The sequence below is a fragment of the Epinephelus moara genome, chromosome 2, assembly GCF_006386435.1.
Source record: "Epinephelus moara isolate mb chromosome 2, YSFRI_EMoa_1.0, whole genome shotgun sequence".
Lineage (NCBI taxonomy): Eukaryota > Metazoa > Chordata > Actinopteri > Perciformes > Serranidae > Epinephelus > Epinephelus moara.
In genome coordinates, this window is record NC_065507.1 from 26,617,087 (window position 1) to 26,636,662 (window position 19,576).

Consider the following 19,576-nt stretch of genomic DNA (forward strand, 5'->3'; position numbering starts at 1 on the left):
TTAACCATGTTTTCTTATGTGTTTACCTATAATTGGAGTTGTCGCGACTTAAGCCATTACCAGCAGAAGGTATAAAAACAGTTCAATAAACCGTTCAGCCGTTTAGTAACAAGCAATGTGTCCTCATAAGTTCGGACTTTCAGGCAGTTGTATATGATAAATATCTGTGATAAATCCAAAATGCAGTGGGATGCCGTAGAGCAAATTTTCCACAAACTGATTTTTGGTGCATTTTCAGGCATCTACGCAGCTGCAGTAATGAAGATTAATTCCCGAATCCTCAGATACACACACTCCTAAAAATGGCTTCCATTGTGTGCGAAATCTAGCTGTTGTTCAACTTGTATTGCTTTGACACACTGCGTTTTGCAACAGCCATTTCTCAAACTGACACAGAATAAAGAAGGGTTGCGGCCTCCTCCTGTTTAATTATAGTGCCCTGAGAAAAGCAGCAGATGCCAACAAAAGACATCAAAACAGCTATTTGCATGAAGAGAGTCTAATTTCAAAATGAGTCGAAAATCTATACTTTGGTGTGCTGATATTTTTGGCATGTTGGATGTGGTAAATCCAAGAATTTTTTACAAGATATTCCACTCATATCAGTTGGTTATACCTCCTCCTGCTGTATGATAACATGAGAAAAACATAGTTAACTTTGCAACAAACAAAAGGCTGCAGGCACTGAAATCGTACACAGTTTAATAAAGAGTAAGAAACCTGATACTCTCTCTATTTCACACTTAGATACAATAACGTTACCTCTGCATTGCAGCTCATAATTAATCATTTATTAAATATGTTGCTTAAGGCTGGTTAATTATTATTAAACATTATGGTATTGATTAATTCTATATAGAAAACACTAGTTCACTCGTTTAATAACCTGAGGTAATGCTTTATGAAGCCTTTGCCAAACTTAAGGGAAAAAGAACTGTTAAATAAGCATTTTAACAGCATCCCAAAGTATCAGCACTAATTAAATTACATGATATTTATTTATTTCCTCGCTTGTTTATTTTGGCTGCAATCTTAGCTCCCCATCAAATGCATTTGAACTTTTTGTTTACCGTGTCCATACTGATGCTGTCAGCAGGCGGTCTGAGACAGTGTCTGCGATTAAATCCGATAAAAGTTTAATTTATTTTGACTACTGAATTGACAACTTTGATTCTGTAAAAAAACAACAATCTGTTCATTTTACATCTCTGCAGTTTGAGCAGGAAGGAATCTAATCACAACGCTTGTCAACATGATTATCAGTGCATCTTTGAAGACTCACTTTTTTTCTCCCTGTGCACTTTTTTTCCCCAAATAAACAGCAGCAATGTCGCAATTTAACAAATTTACTCCTACTGTTTTCTATCCCTGTCCTCCATAGGTCTAATTGCATTATTACTTAGACTTTTTTTTAACTCTCACATGCAGTTTTCAAAAACCTGCGGTGTATATTTGTGGTCGCAAAGTGTCATTATGTTTGCAACTGGTTTTCCTCATTAAAAAACTCCATAAAGCGGACACATTTGCACAAACAAGGATTCACCAAGACAATAACAAATGCACAAACCAGACTATAGAGACTGTATAAGACCTGTGCTGCGCTCTGCTCTGTGCAGTCTCTCCACATAAAACAGCTTTTTAGGAGGTAAACTAATTAAAGTATTGTCACTTGGACCTCACATGTAATGGGATGTCAGAGGAGTCACATTCATTTCCTGCACTCAGTTCCCAACCAAAAGAAACCACAATCACCTTCTCAAAGAATATGAGGATAATTAATAATCTCACGACCACATCATCAACAAGTGTTTAATTTCACATCACGCATTAAAATCCTCTGAGTGGCTAATGTGCTAAAAGCTTTAAAAAAGAAACTAATTTAATCTGTTTCAAAGAATCTTAAGAACTAACCTGATCCACCCTCACTCATAAAGATCTCCTCATTTCATTAGGAAATAAAAAGGTTTACGCACTCTTCGCGTAGTTCTAGGTGAAAAAAACATAAGGTTTTGTGATTGCTCATGCTACGGATTATTAACTTTATATTTCTACCCAATTGCCAAATTACTGTAGCTGATCTAGCCGATTTTTGCTTCCCCGAGCAATGCTGAAGCCTGACACTCCCTTTGTGCAGAAAAGCCTCCTGCAGGACCGTCAGTTCAAAGCAAGAAAAAATCAATGTCCTCTCACGGTGCCACATTATGTAAACCCCAGCCATCTGAAAACGATCAGAATCAATAACTGCAACATTTAGTGGTCATGCCTGGCGTGTGGTGATGTCTTTCGTACATACTTTGATATGGTATCTGTACAGTCCTGTGATTTCCTTTTACTTGTTTCTACTCCTGCACAGGCACATACACGTAATGTTGCATTAACAAAATTAATTCACAAACTTACTATTACAAAGCAGTGTGCATTTATTATATGACAATAAAAATGTTGAAGCTTTAAGGAGCAATGTGTGGGATTTAGTGTCATCTAGTGTTGAGGATTCCAAATTGCAACCAGCTGAAACTTCTCCTATGTGCTAAGTGTGAACTCCCGGTTAGGATTCCTTCAGTGTTGATTGTTTGTTTAGGAGGTTATTACCAGGAGCCGAATTATCCTCAGAGGTCTCTTCCTCTCCAAAATGAATGAACCAAATGATTAAAACTGGTAAAAATGCTGAATAAAGTAGTTTCTCCTATGTTGGGTTTGTCGCAGAGGGGCTGCTTACTACAGTGGCAGACACAAAAACGCAAATGGCCTTATCTAGAGCCAGTGTTTGGTTTGTCTGCTCTTAGCTACTGGAGAAACATGGCGGTGCAACGTGGCAGACTTTTATAGATGCAAAAGGCTCATTCTTGTGTTTTTTTAAAGATTATTTTTTGGGGCTTTTTGCCTTTAATGGACAGGACAGATTGAAATGAGGTGAGAGAGAGAGAGTGGGGGTTGACATGCAGCAAAGGGTTGCAAGCCGGAGTTGAATCTGTGACCGCTGCAGCGAGGCATCGCCTCTGTACATGGGGCGCCAGCACTATCCACTACGCTACCGACGCCCCTAAAAGGCTCATTCTTAGGTAACAAAAACACAACAATTCTTCTTTTCAAGTGATTGTATACTAATGAAAATATACCTCATATAATGTATTTAATTTCTGCCAATTTATCCCCCTAAGTCCCCCACACTGGATCCTTAAAGTGCTTTACTGAAAAGGATGTTTAAAGGAACATCTTAAGGGAACTGTAAAGCAGAGAAGATCTTGAAACTTTAACGACTGTAATAAATTACTCTTGATGCGTTGGACCACAGATAAGATAGAACTGCTATCAGCAAGTGCAGCCCTACCTGGTGATTACTGTAAAACACGAGAAAACTAATTCAGCCAGGGTATATCAAGTTATATAACTCCTTTGTGTTCACATAATAAGTTTTGTTTTAGAGCCTGGGAAAATTGACACACAATTACCGCTGTAGTGGCTTTTCATGACATTGATGAAGCTGTTAGTAAAGGGCTGGGAAAGCCACAACAAGTCAAATCTTTCACTTCCATCACAGACTCTGGACTTCTTACCAAATGGAGCACGAAAGAAGTTTTTCAGATTGTCAAAAATAAAGTGAATAGGAAAACATAAGTGAAAAATACAGGTAACATAACAGTACAATGCTTGGATGTCTTTTTTTCCCCAGAGACATTTATGAAAACATGTCATTAAGAATATGCTAAGCTGTTCTCCGAGAGGTGATATTTTGCTCTCATAAGACTTTTATATGAAAGTACAGCAGTTGAACAGCTACCTTTATCCGTCTGCAAAGGAAGAGACCTAGAATTTGAAGTGCACAACAGCAACAGCACATTGTAGACATTCACCTGCGAGGGATCCTGTTTAATGCTTGATATGTCCTTGATGGTTGCTCCATAAATAATTGCTTCACCACTGGATTAGTGGTGCAGAGCGTCCCTTCCCTGAATAATTATTTACAGTATAAAGCAAATTCCCTTGAATATCTATGACCAACCACAAATTCCTGTGAGGAATATCAATGCTATGCCCGTTCATAAGTTCATCAAACCATCTATTGTATGTATTCTCAATCCGTGTTCACAGCAGCCCAGGGTGTTTTCTGCTGTTCATCAGAGGGGCTGTTTTCCCTATTGAGATAAGAAATTAAATCTGCAGGAGCCGAGGATGCTGGGTTTGCTGCAGGGTGGCGAAGCAGTAGCTCTGATAATGGAGCCGACTCCCATTGCGCAGGCTATGAGGCAAACAGCCGTGGCGCCAGCCCAACCCTGCCTATGTGCGGGGATAGCTAACAGTGTCACTCTGTAGAAGCTCCCTCTCTCACTCTCTCTCTGCATGTGAACATGTGGTTAAATCTGCATGTGACAGAGAGGGGAGGAAGAGAATGAGATGCTGAATATGTGGGAGGAAGAGGGAAGAAAATTGGTAAAACTGTAGGGTTTGCCTTTGTGTTTAATGGAGTGAGAATATGCATGCATGGTGAGCCAAACCTACTGACCCTGTGGAGAGAAAAAACAGTGATCGATAGACTCCAAGCTTCTCTACCCTCTATGCCTTCGCCTCGTCACTTTCTGCTCATGTTCAGTCTGGATGGCTTATGTGTGGTAGTGGGCCTATATTATGTAAATGTGAAGAGGGTTTTAATTTCAATTTGGGAACTCACCAGAATATTGTGTCGCTTTGGATGCTCCTCACAGGGTTCACTTCAAAGCAGTCTGCAGAGAGAAATAAACGGTCACACCTTAATGTGCAAGCACAAATAACATTGGGGGCCATACGGCACCAGTTGTAATAGTGTCAGAATCATAAAAAGGTTCAATTTATAGTTCAATCTTTGATTTCATCCCAGACTCAATACAAATGATTTGATATTTCTGAAGCAGTGGAACAATCATTTTGTGCCCAGAGCCTCTCTGCCAGAGGGAATTTAAAAGAGGAGAAATTGAAGCAGAAATATCATTTTACCTGCCTCCTTCTTTAAAGATGATTTCCTGCTTTACACGCATAACTAATATTTGTCTTTAGCCTGCATAATAATTAACCTTGGATTATACACTGGAGCTTTTCCATTACCTTTTGGTTAGTTCTTGCTTTCATATGTATTTTTTTTTTTTTGTGCAGCTATTAAATGCAACGAATGAATTCAATGAATACTGGGTCTGAGGCAGGAACATGTACCATCTGTAAGGTTTGTACTCTTTCCTTGTGCTGTCTAGTAAGTAATGGACCCTCGTGTAACGCTGTGTCATTATAAAGTGGATTATTAGACTGACACTAATAAAAAATCGTATGCATTTACCATACCAAGGTAAATAAAGCCAATAGACAGACAAGCCACCACAGCTCATTATGTTTAATTAGCCCCAACTTTTTAGTTCATTAGAGACAGCTGCACTGATCCTGCAGCTCTAAGTCTAAGTAAGAACCAACGTCTGCGGATAAATATTATCATTTACTGCTTTGAAGCTAAAAGGTCAAGGTGTTTAACAGGTTTTTACAAGTGGATGACTCGAAGTGGCGCGAGACCTACAGGCTTATTTGTCACAGGTCAACATCAGGGCAGGAAAATATACATTGCTGTATTTACATTCAGTTTATATAGAAGTTTAGTCAAATCAAATACAGATACGCTGTCCATGTTCTTGTCATTTCTTGAAATGTCTATCCCTTGAAATATATCTAAAAAGGTTAATCATTTTTTGAGCATTTCTATTCTCTTTTGATTTTCTTTGATTAAAATATGTTTGATTAGTCATCCTGCATTGTAGTTTAGCTTGCTGTGATAATAGGTGCAGATTAACCACTCAAAACTGTTAGTAACTTTTAGAACAATGGGTCCTTGATTCTAGAAAACAGCTCTTTTTTCTAGCAATGACAATTAATTTTGCCCAATTAAATGCCAACTGTCAGGAGATTTTATTACTAGCTAGATAATTAAGCTCTATGAGTTGGTTGAAAACGCCACATTCTCTGGCTGACTTTATGATGTTTTCAGCTGACTCGTTTCAAAATAAGAAGGGGATCTGGAATATCTACTTAAAGGCTTCATTTATGATCTAATAAAAGATTAAAGCTTGATTGATTAATTTCTTGATTGACTGATTTTATTTGATAAATGTAAAATACAGTGCACAAATGCACATTAACAGGGGCGGAAATCCCGGGGGGGACAGGGGGGACATGACTCCCCCTTCAGTAAAGCTGTACCCCCCTAGAATCATTTGAGACACAATTAATAAATTTTGAACAATGCAGTAGTATTTATTAAAAGCACAATGTAAGTGGTGCTCATTATAATCGTGCAATAATGTGCTATTTAAATCTTAAAAGATTTAGTCCCCCCCCTCCCATTCCTAGTAGTGGTATATCCCACACTCTTTCCAACGGGCAGGGCTGCTTGGCAGCAGCAGCGTTTGGCTGGAACCGCTGCCCACATCGCACATCGCAGGGTAAGATGTTCACTCACACAGACACAGTTTAACTTACACAAGTTACAACACATCCCATTTACTGTTACAACAAGCCCCAGGCCCAGGCTGATAATATAAACTGTCTGCAACATTTCTCCTGCATTGTTCAAAAGCCTACTCAATTACGAGTGCTGCTAAGCTAAAAGCTAATGATTAAGCTCAGAGTTTAGTGATAGTCAGAGAGGACAGGAGAGAAAGAAGAGGGAGAGGACAGGACAAGAGCAGTCAGTGGCGGAGCGGCTCGTAGCTAATGGGTACCTGTCTGTAGGCTCTCCACCTGTCAGTGAGACAAACATGAAAGACGTGCAGTCTAACCGACGAGGAGCGGTCATTACGCGCGACTATTACGCACGGTTGTGAGGTGCGCAGCGGCAGATCTGACAGCACACTGTTTATAAACCAGTTTACCAGTTTAATTGCAGGAAATGTTTAGTTGTTAAGCCATTTCTCATAAGTATAGACATTCACTCTGCCTGTTGGAGAGATAGAGAGAAGATTAAAACGTCAAATTGTGGTAAAAGATGCTGTATAAACAAACTTTTTTTCCTTGTCCCCCCCCGAAATTATTCTCTAAAATTTTACTGTTTATTGTCCCCCCCAACTATGAAATGGGATTTTCGCCCCTTTTATTGTCCCCCCCAACTATGAAATGGGATTTTCGCCCCTGCACATTAAGGACTAAAATTCATCAAGATATTGCAATAAGTCACATGATTTGTTTCCACTGGATTCCTGAAGTCTAGGCAAGGAGGCAGGCAGGGAAACGACATGACATGTATATGCTAATTATATCCCATTTTTCACTAATACACCTAATAAGAAATATAGAAAACATCAATATTATACAGCAATGAAAAACAATAAAAAATAATAATAATAATTCAGAAACCAATCCTCACTATAGTTACTGACTTAGCATTCAGTTATTTAAAACTATTCAGAGAATCAGCAGGTCTAATGTTGTATGGAATGTTAGTCCACTCCTTCCCCCGTGTAAAGAAACGTGCTTCTTCGTATTTTGCTTTTTATATTTGCCATAACCTGAGCCCTTGTATTCAGGCCATGAGAGTCCCAGATATACTGAAAAATACCCAATAAAATAATTTGGACATTGACCTTGTAAAATCTTGTAGACCATAATATGTTTTACCTGTTTTCTACAAGGAGCCAATTCAGCTCTTTCAAATTGTTTCAAGGGTGAATATGCGTTCTTGGACTGAGATGAAGGACGAGCCTTGTTAGTTTGTTCTGAGCTTTTCAAAGCTCATCTTTACTTCTTTTAGTCATACCACTGTATCAGGTTATGCAGGTATAGTCATAGTGGCATTGAACTAATAATGTAGCTGATAAACTTGTGGTTTTCTTATGAAGGAACTTGGATATTTTTGCAGTATATTTTGCTCTTGAATAGACCTTTCCAATGACAGAGAGGGTCATAGCCTCACTAGCCATACAGAGTTCCAGTATATCCAAGATTGGTATCACAACACTTTCCCAGTATCTTTGGTCCGTTTCATAGGTCTATTAATTCATATCTTGCTCAAAATTTAAAAAAAAAAGGCAAAGATAACTTGTTTTTCATATAACCAACTGCTTACTCTTTGGAGCTTTTCACTAAACAATATTCTGTTTTTAAGCCCTACTCAGTTACTAAAAAAACAACAACCCTGAATTATCCACAAATAAAAATAAAGTATATGAACAAGCTGCCCCCATGCCATCTATGTAAGATAAAAAAAACAATAAAGGACCAACAATGCTTCCCTGAGGGACACCACGGGTGGTTTCTGGGCTCTGAGAGCATATCTTCTACATCTAGCATTTGGGCTCAACCAGAAAAAAATGACAGTATTTGTTTTAAGGCCTTCCTATTAAAACCTACCACATTTTATTTTTTACATCAATATGTAATTATTCACTGTGTCAAATGCTTTTTGTGGGTTGAGCATTGTCATTCCACAGTATTTGCCACCTGTCATTTTCCTTTTTAATGAAGTCAGTTAAATAAATCATGCAAGTCTCAGCTGAGTAGGGCTGTCTAAAACCTAACTGAAAATCATATAAAATGTTAAACAGGTTTACATATTAAAAAAACTGTTCATAAAAAACCTTTTTCCAGGATTTGACTTGTAGAACCAGGCCTATAATTACTCTGTTTAACCTTGCTGCCAGTTTTACATAAAACAGTAACTCTGGCCCTTTTAAATTCCTGGGGGACTTTTGATTGGGAAATTGAAAGATTTATTATGTGAGTGACATAGGGAGCAATAACCTCTGCAGCATCTCTCAGGAACTTAGCTGGGATGGCATCCAAGCCGGTGGCTTTGTTAGTATCCAAGTCCCTGAGCATTTTAGTGATTGTTGTGATTGTTATCTGGGTAAAGGAGAACTGCTCTTCCCTGCTCCCTTTAGACCCGTAATACTTTTTCACTTAAGGTTCGCCATAAATTCACGTCTAAAACAACAAGTCTATATCCTCACCAGCTGATGTGGACACAATAATAAATATCCATATTCCAATTGTCACAGTGGGAAAAACAGTTGATGTGCTACACATAAACATGGCTTTTTTATGTTAACATGTAACACTACAATCTTATGTAAGCTAAGTAAAGTAATGATGTGATCCTTGACCTTAAAGGTCCAGTGTGTAGGATTTATGGAGATATACTGGCAGAAAAGGTATACAATATAACAAGTATGTATTCTTCGATGTATAATTACCTGAAAATAAAAATCATTGTGTTTTCATTACCTTAGAATCAGCTGTTTATATCTACATAGGGAGCAGGTCCTCATCTCGAGGCTGGCTTTGTTGCACCACCATGTTTATACAGTTGCCCAAGACAGACTAGTCAAAACACTTGTTCTAGATAGAGCTATTTGCATTTTCACTTTGGCCACCCTAGTTAGCAGCACTGCGATGAAAGCACTGGGAAAACACTGATTTTTTTTTTTTATTGTAAAACTGTTCTATTCAATATTTTTACAGGTTTAAATCACAGACTCCATTTGTTTTAGAGAGAGAGACATCTGTGGATAATTTGGAGTACAGACTAGCTGGTGCTGGGTTAGTGGCCCATCTCTGATGTGCCGAAAAACACTGAAGAAACACTGATTTGTAATGTCAAGCTGCTTTGTTCAGTGTCTTAGCAGTTTTAATCACCTGGTACTTGGGTTTTGGAGAGAGACATACCTCTGGGGATAATTTAGCTCATAGTAAAACCTCCTGAACAATGAACACTGAGGAAATTCTAACTGGCAGTTCACGCTTAGCACATGCAAGAAGTTTCAGCTGGTGTCAATCTGCAGTCCTGACTGCTAAATCCCCCTAAATCTTACACACCGTTCCCTTAAGCAACACTTAGGTACTATTGTAGGTACTAGGTTCATTAGTCAGTATATTAGACCAGATAAACACACATTTATTCATTTTACTTTTGCTCTTGTGTTTTTTTTTTTGTTCTGGAAAGACATTAAAACACACCATCCAAAGTATTTAAATGTGAAGTATCATTCATCCTTTCCACTAAGTGTATTCCAGTGACCGACCTCTGAAAATCATACTGCACTTAACTGCATTTATAGGTTTTACTTGTCTTATCTGGTGATTTTACCAGCCGACAGCACATAAATACCGTACATGAATATGAGCATCAGTTGCATAAAAAGACCAACTTTTAAACGTCTCCAGTGGAGTGTTGTCATTCACAGCTACGTCTGAGTGGCATCAGTCTCACATGCACACTAAACCAAAATCTGCAGGATGAACCAAACAAAACAGGTTATGAGTAAATAGGTTTCAGAGTACACAAATAAACTTAGGTTTCTCATTTAAACCGCTGCAGTACTGTATATAGGCTAAAAACAATTCAGGGGAGCCACAATTTGTTCCTCTCTCCCAAGTGCACAACTAAAGGCGTACATGGAGCTATCACAGTTAATTGAAGCTTTTGTAGATGAAGAAAAAGGGACCACTTCCCACCCTTTTTTTCCAGGAATAATGACAACAGAGGCATAGCTCTGATTCTCCTCTGTCAGATTTAATTGCCAAAGCAACAATCTTGATTAGGATCTCAACAGCCCCTTTTTTTATCAGCCAGCCCAGCCAAAGCAACACAGGGTGTTTGTCCAAGCAAGACATATTTACCAACCCCAACTCTCACTTCTACTAAGTGTAAACAGGGTGGGCCTTTCACAAAAGACCCTGACATTGAGAGCAACCTTCAAAGGTTGCTCAGTCGCACATCCATTACATCCAGAAGAGACATGCCTCTTTTTCTTCTTTGCTGTCTTCTTGGCAACTCACTTGCTACAAGAGCTCCCTTAACATGCAGGTGACATCCCAGACATTTAGCTTAATCTAAGATTTTTCTGGTGTTATTAAGGAATCAGTGATATATCATTCAGTGTGAGTATTTTGTCAAAATTTTAATACAACTGAAATCCTTTATTTCAAAATGCCATTACGTAAAGTCCAGCAGCCAGCTTTCCGACTGACCTAAGACAGTGATGTGAGAAGTACAATTTCACGCATGTCGCACTTCACTGAGACGTCCATCTTATGTTCATGTTCCCTGAAGCGTCCAACACTGAGGGATTGATTAAAACACAGCTGCACACACATTCACACTGCAAATATCTCCGAAGCTTTTCCTGTCGCTTGAACTGTAATCTTACATATTGTCGACTGCATGCTAACTGCCCTTCCATCTATTCATCAAACTCCCACGCAGGCACATCAAACACGTCCGCTGCACGCACGTGGAATTCAACTGAGTGACACAGCCGATAGGTTTGTGAGAGGATTTTTCTCCTCCACATTTTAGTTACTGTTGTTGTTGTCTAATTAAAAACACTGGTACTGTGATTTGCGGCGGAAAAGGGAAAGGTTGCAGAGTGAAAAACAAAATAATTTTTGCTCCAAAACATCCTTCAATGATCAAATGTCATTAGGCTCATATACTGCCTCCAGCTGTATCTGCATTTGTGCTAATGCTACAGCATTATTAAAACAGATGACTTGCAGCTTTTAAAGCATAACTGGTATAATTAAAAACATACAGGGCTGCAACTAATGATTATTTTCATTATCAAAGAATCAGCCTGTTATTTCCTGATTAATAAGCTAATTGGTTTAGCTAGAAAATGTCCAATATTATCTCCCAGAGCCTACGGTTATATGTTCACATTATTTGTTATATCTGACCATCTCTCCAAAATCCACATATATTCAGTTTATTATCAAATGTGGAAAATAGATGATTAAGAAAAGCATTAAATCCTCACATGTGAAAACCAGAAAATAACTTAATATTTTTGCTTGGAAAATTGACTTTAAAGGTTAATAAGTTAGGGGGGATTTAGTGGCATCTAGTGGTGAGGATTGCAGATTACAACCAGCTGAAACTTTTCCCGGTTAGAATTCCTGGTTCATGTTCAGGAGGTTTTTATCGAGAGCTGAATTATCCACAGAGGTGTCTTCCTCTCAAAAAACAAATGGACCCAGTGATTTATACCAGCTAAAACACTGAATAAAGCAGTTTCACGTTATGAATCAGTGATTCTCCAATACTGCTCATTGCAGATGGGCTTCTAACTATGGTGGATGACAGGAAAATGCAAAAATGCAAATGTCCCTATCTGGAGTCAATGTTTGGTTTGTCCATTCAGGGCTATGGTAGAAACAAAGGGGGACATAGTGATCTCCATAAACAAGGACCTGCTCCCTATGTAGATATAAACAGCTCATTCTAAGGTAACAAAAAACCACAATGATTCTTATTACACTGAAGAAAACATGCTTATCATATTTCATTTCTGCCAATATTTCCCCCTAAGTGCTACACATTGAACCTTTAACAATTTATGAATAATCAATTAACCAACTAATAGATGTAGCTGTAAAACAATATCACAGCTTTAGAGTCACACATCTGTACTCATTCAGTCTGATATCTTAGACTGATGATTTATACATGATTGATGATTCGTTAGATACTAGAACTGCAGCTGTCAGGGTTGTGGTTTCCTTTCCCCTGTTTTTCTAAACCCAGTGTAGCAACCCAGCCTTCTCATTTGCAGCCACCCTCAAGGACAAATAGCTATTTGCTCAGTGTTTCAGGACCTCGGAGCTTCAGCACGCAGGGCGAGGCAGGCGTTTGGATAACTGCAAACTTGGGTTATGTCTCCACATGACAAAATGGATGTTTCAGTTGACAGTTTTTTTTCCCCACTGACTTCGCAGTGCTTTTGCAGGTGGCCATTGAACAGAAAAACAAAAACGGCTTCAGAGTGGAACATGCTATTCCCTCTATTTTTCAGTACCTGTTAGTCTTTGGCGTGTGACTAGAGGCCAGTGGTGTCCATAGAAACATTATCGCCTCTCAGTTGAAACACCCTCTAGAATTGTTAATGAAGAGTGAAAAAGAACCTGCTACAGGGCCTTTCTATTGCAGTGTCTAAGCCATGTGTGAAAATGCTCGGCACATGGCACATCCACTCCTCTATTGCTCTGCCTGACTTGCCACAAGGCTAAAATAAACATTTTGTGGCCAGGACCCACATTACTACTATAAAACCCTCAATAAAAAGCAAATAAAGAAAAACATATTTGATCTGAGGCCATGGTGAACTTAACCAGTTGAATTATATCCGATAAATAGTGGTGAAAGGGGAATGGAGTGTGAGTAAGGTCTGGTGATTCTTCTCCTCTCCTGAAGGGATTAGTGTGGAATACAAAACGAGGAGTGACATGATGAGGAAGGAAAGGATGCGAGAAATACCTGCTCTAATACACTGCGTGCTTAACTGATGGCTTTTTAAGCATGTTGTGATTTTCATCTGAGCCATGTTGCACTGCTGCCTCTGCTGAGTGTGATTTAACAGACAGCATATGGTTCTTTTAGACTGCCCACACAGTTGGCACACTGACCATTACCAGTACCTCCAGGGCGGCCAATGTGACCTCCAGAGATGAGAGAGCTCCAGACAAAGGCAACAACCCAAGGCAAAGTGGAGGCCTGTACTGTGGGCTGCACTGCAGAGAGCTGGAACACATGAGTACACAGAGATAATGGCGGTGGCGGCGGTGTGAAAACGATGAGGAAAAAATTGTGCTGATGTTTTACCATAATATTTACCATGACTGGGATGCTGTGACTCCTTTGTTAGGAGGGAAATCTTGTCGTGGCGCAGACAGTGGCCATGCTGACACTGAGCAATGATACAAGGTGCCTAAGAGAATCACATCAAATAATATACGCTCTGATAATTGCTCTGGTTATGGAGCTATCTTTAATAAAAAGAATAAAAAACAGCTACATTTGCAAGTCTGTGTCATCCTAAACCATGTCCCACATATATAAGTCAGTGAACCAAGGGGATATGTTAATTGAATAATGCACTTAGTCATCTCATATGAATAATTATGCAATAAGCACAACGCAAAGTTGTGCACCACTGGCCACAGAGGTCAGCAGGGTTACTAGGGCCTTCAACATGCAGACTACCAGCATGCAAGGGATCAGAGTTTCCCTCCGTTCTTGATGAGTCAGGGAGGATCGTCTCTGTTGCTCATGATCTGATGCTCTGGTAGTAAGCTCTTTCCCCTCCCCTTTCCCCCTTGTGAGCCGAAGCCTCTGATGATGTCCGTACTGCTATTTATACACTTAGCCATGCTCAGCACATTTACCAGTACCACATAAATAATCAGTAGGTATGAGAGATAGTGTGCAGGGGGGCTGGGTTTGCTTTAACACAGCAACGTCTAGGCTTTCTACTTTCACAAAGCAATGTACAGCGTTCTCAGTGTCACAGTTCTGACTCCATCTCCATTGTCACCTGTCATGATTTCTGAGGTAAATACATCATTAACAGGCTGCTACTGAATATATTTACCACTAAAAAAAGGTGCATTTATTTTTGCTGCTCTCGGCTGATTACTAAAAATAAAGTGTTTCCACATGCAGGGTACGGTAGTGGCTGGTAATGGCAAATAAAAATATTTATGGTGTGAATTCTGAACTAACAAGGTGATACATACATACGTGCCTGCACACAACTAGAAGTGAATGGTATCAAGAGAATAAGCAGCACTATGCACCCTAAAGTCACAACATAGCCAGTAAGTTAGAGAAATTGAAAACCATATCAAAAGAGCATTTACATTAAAGATAGCTTGTCTTTGAAATGCTTGCTTGAGTGTGTAATTGTAGACGAGGACAAGGGACCAGTAACATCATTGGGTTTGCCTGCAGACCACCCACTCTGTAAACAGGGTTATAGCCCAACAAACCCACGTTGCACTTGTGTACCTGCATCTTGGAGACTGTTGCTGACTTTGGTTGGTGCTAGACAGCATCTATTGCCAGTAGGGATGTCAGTTTTGGTTAATTTTGCTTTTGACAGCCTGACTACCATTAACTGGTATGTTTTTAAAGACAAAAACACAAAATGACATGAAATACAAGAGGCCAGTGTTGGGCTGGTTATTCTAAAAATATAATGCATTACTCATTACTTTTTCACAAGTAATGTTTTTCTTCACATATTACTCCCTGCCAAAAGTAATTTGTGACACTACTCGTTACATTGCTTTTCAATTACACCTGACAATAGCGGTAATAGCGTACCTCCTCAAAATTCAGTCTTGTTATGTGCAGCTCTGTGTGTATGTCAGGGTAACAGACAGGAAGTGTAGCTAAGATGAGATTGCTTGCAAATGTTTTTGTTTTTTGTTTTTCTGTCTTCTGATACCTGTGACTGCTATTTTCCCAAGGCTCTGTCTGAAAGATGGGGTGTCACTCACGGAGCAACATTTCACCCACTACATATCCAGTCACAAGCTTCATTGGAGACTTTGCAGCCTGCAGCTGCCCACCATTAAAATCCAGTTTGGTTGTTTAGCCACTGTAGGGCTACAGCCATTAGTGATGTGACGTTCGCGAACGAGCTGAGTCTTTGAACCGGCTCTTTGAAGTGAACGAGTGAACCGGCTCTTTAGAGTGAACGAGCCAGTTCCTAATTCACGTTGTGTTGATGACCCCCCCTCGGTTAGAAACAAAAGGTAGGAAGCTAACCCACTATCAGCACTTGCTTGTATTGGCAGGCTTGTTGTTAATAAAGGGCGTTGCTATGGCTACACCAAACTTTATATGTGCAGGGTCTATTCTGGGTCCACGTTACAATATCCAGATCATGGATAAATCAGCAATGCGGTTCATCGTTGAACCCACTAACACCCGCCCTCCACACACACACACACACACAGCAATAACCCCCCCCCCCCAAAAAAAACCCCCCAAAAAAACGAACGAACGAACGAACTGCATCTTTGAACCGGCTCTTCAAAGTGAACGAGAGCCAAAGAACCGGCTCTCACAAGTGAACGAGAAATCCCATCACTAACAGCCATCCTCCGTGACTGAGGAGGGCTAATCTTTGGTGGGGTGTATTTCCTGGTGCTGTCGGTCGTAGTAGCTGAGGTGTTTCAGACTGGAGGTTTGAAGACGTTTTTCAAAGTGGAAAGAGTTTTAGCACCACTACCTGCAGCAACAGTGTTCTTGTCATCTTTCCTTCCAACAAAAAAAAGTAATGGGAATATTTTCAGCTACTTAAGGTAAGCGTTTCCATCCACCAAACTAGCTTGCTGCATTGTGACGTGCAAGCACAGTGTGACGATCACTAAAATGAATCCACCAATTTGATTGTTGTACTTGAAGTCAGTAGTGGGGTGATGACAAAATAACATTGTGACAAGTTATTTGGTTTTGGGGTAACTGTTGCCTCCCAACACTGGAGGAGGGCCATTGACTCGGTGAGCTTTTGCATGGCATTTCAAAGCACCATCTATTTAGAGATGGTGAAATTAAAATGTTTTGTTATGTAAATGTTTTGCCTTTAATTTTATTTTCTGCTGTCTTGCTGACAGACAGCTGACTAGCTGTGTTAACACGCAGAAACATAGTTAGAAAACGTTAGCCCTGGCTGCTCTGCACTGCAAACTACCCAGGTCAGGTGGGAGCTAGCTAGTGCACCACTCACTTGGCAACTATTGCTAGATTTGGTGATTACCGCTCATAATGCTGTCCTTGTGGCGAGGCAGTGTAGCTGCGGAAACATGATAGCCACCCATGGATCTCCCCCCAGGGAACTCCGGCGTGCAGGTGGGTTCATTTTGTGCCATGTGTGCACAGTGTTTCTACAGCAACACTGTTGGGTCAGGATGGCATTACAAGTGGCCACTGCTGAATGTGCAACACCACTAACTAACGATAGCTCCCAGTAGACCTGTATGGTAGGCAGTGCAGTAAACCAAAGAATAGCAAAATTAACGGATCCAAAATACTCTTGGCGGCACCATTTAACGGTTAACCGTTCACTTACTTAACTGTAGGTTTTTCAAAGCGTGGTAATCAAACATGGTTTTGTGATAATTCAAATTTAAGATGGTAATACTAACCATCAGGGAGTTTACAACAGTTTATCATTAAACCAGGAATCGTTCACAGAGAAGTAAATAGAGTGTGCCCTAATAGTGTGTTCATGTTCCCAGAGTGTCATCTCAACCTGAAAATGATCTACTGACATTATTGATACTAAAAACAATCCTTTGTACTGGTAGCATTGATACTTGCTCAATACTGGAAATGATGTACTGTAGGGCTTTAGTAAGGTGAAACTGGTTGCAAATTTAAGCTCAACTGCAAACAAACGTCCAACAAATCTCATGCAATGTTGGCCTTCAAAGAGAAATTTCCAATTCTGGTATACAGACCCACTTTACACATTTTCTTGCACCAGAATTAGATTGAGCTTCAGGTCCCTAAAAATTGCATAATCCCTTTCCTTGTTTAGGTTTTTGATCATGTTTACACTCAGTTCCACAAAAAAAGGATGAAGAAATATACAGTATCATCAGCACGCAGGGTTGGAATAAGCTCTTGTAATGGCAGATCATGTCAGCTGCGTTCATCCCCTTTAAAAGCAGCAGACTGTTTCCTAATGGGCTGCGAGGAGAATCCAGTCTGGCTTCTCCTTTGAGTAAACTGTTTCTGTGCAGGAGGTGCCAAGGCCCAAAGCAAAAATATACAGCAACCCAAATACGATTATACAGCACTCCAAATATTCTTCCAAGGGTACATCATGTCCCTGTTTAAATTTAATTTGTGTTTTAGGAGGCACTAAAATTCTCCATTCTTTCCATGAATATGTGCATATAGTTAATTATCAAACAACAAAATCTGTGCTATTAGGTTATAAATACAGTAACGACAATAAAATGTCATCATTATTTTGTTTGTTGCCAATTAATCACGCACAAAGAACACATGGATATGTTTACATACCTTGCCACTGGAGACCAGAACATTGTATTTGGAGTCCGTGTGTTATCTTACCAACCGGATCACAACAAAAACACTGTGCAATCAATAACAGAAATATGCAGACGCATTACTTTTGCCAGAAGTATAAAGCTGTGTGTACATGTGGTGCTGTTTTATATATCTAAATTACAGTGGATTGTGGTGCTCCATCTGATTTAAATAACTGATTCCTTTTACTTCTAAAAAATGCAGCACAGCCTTTAAGTTAGTGACTCCACTTGGAACATAAGTATCATTCCTGCCAATGGCTTATGGCTTATTTATTGAGCTGAAAGGGAAACTCCTCCTACATGTAATTTTGCATGACATTATGGCAAAAGTAAACCATTAATTAAACCTATTAATAGAACATATTAGAGCTGTATAGAATATCATCCGCTCAGATTTGAAGCTCCTATTAAGGTTTTTGAGTGAAGCTTCAAAAAATCCTCAAACAAAATCCTCAGTTTACATAAAGTGAGTTTTTAAAATGAGTTAGTCTTCTTTAATTAAACTAACTTTCTTTGATAAATAAATATATTTTATAGAAGCCGCCTCCTTATCAAAGCTGCGTGACTGGGATTTTTTTTGACTGCAGTAGAAATGTTGTTTTTGAAAGGCTTAACGCCAACAAATATGGATTGAAGGAGAATATTTTATTATTTTAAAAAATGTTGTGAATTTTTGAAATGATTCAACTGATCTTTCTTTCAATAAAGTTAGACTTTTTGACCTTACGATGCTCTTGAGTTATTGGAAATGCTTGGATCACATCAATTCTACGCAGCCAACACTGGAATCTAACTCTATAAACAGTATGATAATATAAGTGTGTCTTTATCTGCAACTGTGCAGAAAAACCAGGTTTAAACTGAATGAACAGACATACAAAAAAAAAAAAAGGGGGTCGAAGCTTTTAAGTATTTGATCCAGCCCTACGGCATATATGTAATATGATTACATCAAACTTCAGATGAACATCTTAAATTAATTTTAGATGTTAATTTTAATGTACTTGATGACTAATATATATAGATGCAAAAGGAGGGTAAAGTAAAAATTCATGAAGGTTTTTGTGTGTGTGATTTTGGAGATGAGTCGGTGCCTTTGCCAACTAAATCCATGAAAAATTCCCCTGGCTCTTGCTTTTGAATTTTGAGGTGGTCTGAGGAAATGCATCATCAATTTTATGCCAACATGAGTAACAAAATGCTGCAACCTATAATCTGCATAAACACAACCTCAGCCTTCACGGGGCACCTTTTAAAAGAGTTTTTTCATCAAGTCTACTTGGCACCACTGAGTCAAAACAGCTGCTTGGGGAAATCATCGTGCTTTCATCTACTTCGGCGCAATCGAGCCTGAGCTGAGCCACAAAAGTACCGCAATGGACACAAGCACAAAGGTTTACCTGGCACTGCGCTGCTAGCATTTACACCTGCAATGAAACAGCAGCATGTCTTTTGTTACTGACAAGATTTCAATGCATAAAGAAACAAAAAGGGAGGCCAAGGCTATGGCTTCCCCGAGCAGGTAGCTGCCAGGCAGACATGATAAAGAAAATTCACATATTAAACCCTGCTACATAGGCACAGCCAGTCATTGCACTCATCAAACTCACCATTTAATGTTAGCCGTACCCATTGAGTTTAAAAAAAAAAAAAAGACTACATAAGTAAAGAAGTCTGATAAGAGATACTTATAGCACTGTCAGGGTTGAAAATGGGAAGTGAA

The 19,576-nt window shown here is 39.4% G+C and overlaps 1 protein-coding gene across 5 annotated transcripts in view; it reads right to left on the minus strand.

Moving 5' to 3' along the window:
- lrfn1 (leucine rich repeat and fibronectin type III domain containing 1) overlaps positions 1–19,576 on the minus strand; it is a 149,982-nt gene that overhangs the window by 63,919 nt on the left and 66,487 nt on the right. For 3 of the 5 annotated variants that reach the window (XM_050063762.1, XM_050063798.1, XM_050063774.1), the window contains exon 2: positions 4,670–4,721. The exons of 1 other annotated variant lie outside the window; for it this stretch is intronic. The gene's annotated coding sequence lies outside the window, so the exon portion shown is untranslated. Of the gene's footprint in view, positions 1–4,669; positions 4,722–13,410; positions 13,428–19,576 lie in introns of those variants that run through there. One more of the 5 variants, XM_050063781.1, reaches the window with a different exon arrangement.